The sequence below is a fragment of the Brachyistius frenatus genome, unplaced genomic scaffold (assembly GCF_029030835.1).
Source record: "Brachyistius frenatus isolate BFR_SWC_R1_liver_20210118 unplaced genomic scaffold, ASM2903083v1 Contig_454, whole genome shotgun sequence".
Classification (NCBI taxonomy): domain Eukaryota; kingdom Metazoa; phylum Chordata; class Actinopteri; family Embiotocidae; genus Brachyistius; species Brachyistius frenatus.
In genome coordinates, this window is record NW_027211053.1 from 143421 (window position 1) to 145795 (window position 2375).

General features: G+C 45.0%; 1 long non-coding RNA gene across 2 annotated transcripts; it reads left to right on the top strand.

Moving 5' to 3' along the window:
• On the top strand, positions 1-1004 carry LOC138637305 (uncharacterized). 2 transcript variants are annotated; one of them, XR_011312384.1, is made up of 4 exons: positions 1-100; positions 132-185; positions 715-786; positions 968-1004. It is a non-coding gene; the product is annotated as an uncharacterized lncRNA (long non-coding RNA). The 2 variants fall into 2 exon arrangements; XR_011312383.1 differs by lacking the exon at positions 968-1004 and having other exon boundaries at positions 715-825.
• The last annotated feature ends 1371 nt before the right edge of the window (positions 1005-2375 follow it).

A 2375-nucleotide genomic window follows, 5' to 3' on the forward strand; every position in this document is an offset into this window, starting at 1 on the left:
GGTGTTGTGGTAGGGGTAGTAGTTGGTGTAGTTGTTGGTGTTGTCGTCGGTGTAGTAGTTGGTGTTGTGGTAGGGGTAGTAGTTGGTGAAGTTGTTGTGTGTTGTTGTTGTTTGTTGTTGTGTCGGTGTAGTAGTTGGTGTTGTGGTAGGGGTAGTAGTTGGTGTGGTTGTTGGTGTTGTTGTTAGTAGTTGGTGTTGTTGTTGGTGTAGTAGTTGGTAGTTGTAGTGTTGTGTTGTAGTTGTTGCTGTAGTTGTTGTTGTGTTGTAGTGTGGTGTGGTAGTTGTTGGTGTGTGTTGTTGGTGTTGTGGTCGGTGTAGTAGTTGTGTTGTTGATGTTGTTGTTGTAGTAGTTGGTGTTGTGGTTGGGGTAGTAGTTGAAGTTGTTGGTGTAGTTGTTGGTGGAGTAGTTGGTGTGTTGTTGGTGGTGTAGTTGTCGGTGTAGTAGTTGTAGTTGGTAGTAGTTGGTTGTTGTTGTAGTAGTTGGTGTGGTTGTTGGTGTTGTTGTTGGGGTGGTTGTTGGTGTTGTTGTCGGTGTAGTAGTTGGTGTTGTGGGTGTAGTAGTTGGTGTTGTTGTTGTGTTGTTGTTGGTGTTGTTGTTGGTGTTGTTGTTGGTGTAGTAGTTGGTGTTGTGGTAGGGGTAGTAGTTGGTGTGGTTGTTGGTGTTGTTGTGGTGTTGTTGTAGGTGTAGTAGTTGGTGTGGTTGTTGGTGTGTAGTTGTAGTTGTTGGTGTTGTCGTCGGTGTAGTAGTTGGTGTTGTGGTAGGGGTAGTAGTTGGTGTGGTTGTCGGTGTTGCTGTAGTTGTTGATGTTGTTGTTGGTGTAGTAGTTGGTGTTGTGGGGTAGTAGTTGGTGTGGTTGTGTGTAGTTGGTGTAGTAGTTGGTGTTGTGGTTGGTGTAGTTGTTTGTGTTGTTGTTGGTGTGGTTGTGTTGTTGTGTTGTTGTTGTAGTAGTTGGTGTTGTTGTTGTAGGTGTAGTAGTTGGTGTAGTTGTTGGTGGAGTAGTTGGTGTGGTTGTTGGTGTTGTGTGTAGTTGTTGGGTAGTGTTGTTGTAGGTGTGTAGTTGTTGGTGGAGTAGTTGGTGTGGTTGTTGGTGTTGTCGGTGTAGTAGTTGGTGTCGTGGTAGGGGTAGTAGTTGGTGTGGTTGTCGGTGTTGCTGTAGTTGTTGGTGTTGTAGTGGTGTTGTTGGTGTAGTAGTTGGTGTGTGGTGTAGTAGTTGGTGTAGTTGTGTTGGTTGTTGTTGGTGTAGTTGTTGGTGTTGTTGTTGGTGGTAGTTGGTGTAGTTGTTGGTGTTGTGTTGGTGTAGTAGTTGGTGTTGTGGTTGGTGTTGTGGTGGTAGTTGTGGTGGTGTAGTTGTTGGTGTAGTTGTTGGTGTTGTGTTGTAGTAGTTGGTGTTGTTGTTGTAGTGTGTAGTTGTTGGTGTGGTGGGGTAGTTGTTGGTGTTGTTGTAGGGTGTAGTAGTTGGTGTTGTGGTGTGTGTGTGGGTGTTGTTGGTGTTGTTGTTGGTGTAGTAGTTGGTGTTGTGGTAGGTGTTGTAGTTGGAGTAGTTGGTGTTGTTGTTGTGTGTGTAGTTGTTGGTGTAGTAGTTGGAGTAGTTGTTGGTGTTGTTGTTGTTGGAGTAGTTGTTGGTGTTGTGGTAGGTGTAGTAGTTGGTGTGTGGTTGTTGTAGTAGTTGGTGTAGTTGTTGGTGTTGTGTGTAGTTGTTGGTGTTGTCGTCGGTGTAGTAGTTGGTGTTGTGGTAGGGGTAGTAGTTGGTGTAGTTGTTGTTGTTGTTGTGTAGTTGTTGGTGTTGTTGTTGGTGTAGTAGTTGGTGTTGTGGTTGGGGTAGTAGTTGGTTGTCGGTGTAGTGTTGGTGTGTGGTGTAGTGTTGGTGTAGTTGTTGGTGTTGTTGGTGTAGTTGTTGGTGTAGTAGTTGGTGTAGTTGTTGGTGTTGTTGTGGTGTAGTAGTTGGTGTTGTGGTAGGGGTAGTAGTTGTTGTGTAGTAGTTGGTGTAGTTGTTGGTGTAGTAGTTGTTGTGGTTGTTGGTGTTGTTGTTGGAGTAGTTGTTGGTGTTGTTGTTGTCGGTGTAGTAGTTGGTGTTGTGGTAGGGGTAGTAGTTGGTGTGGTTGTCGGTGTTGCTGTAGTTGTTGTTGTTGGAGTAGTTGTTGGTGTTGTTGTCGGTGTAGTAGTTGGTGTTGTGGTAGGGGTAGTAGTTGGTGTGGTTGTTGGTGTTGTTGTCGGTGTAGTAGTTGGTGTTGTGGTAAGGGTAGTAGTTGTTGTGGTTGTTGGTGTTGGTGTTGTAGTTGTTGGTGTTGGTGTTGTAGTTGGTAGGGGTAGTAGTTGGTGGTAGGGGTTGTTGGTGTGGTTGTTGGTGTTGTTGTTGGAGTAGTTGTTGGTGTTG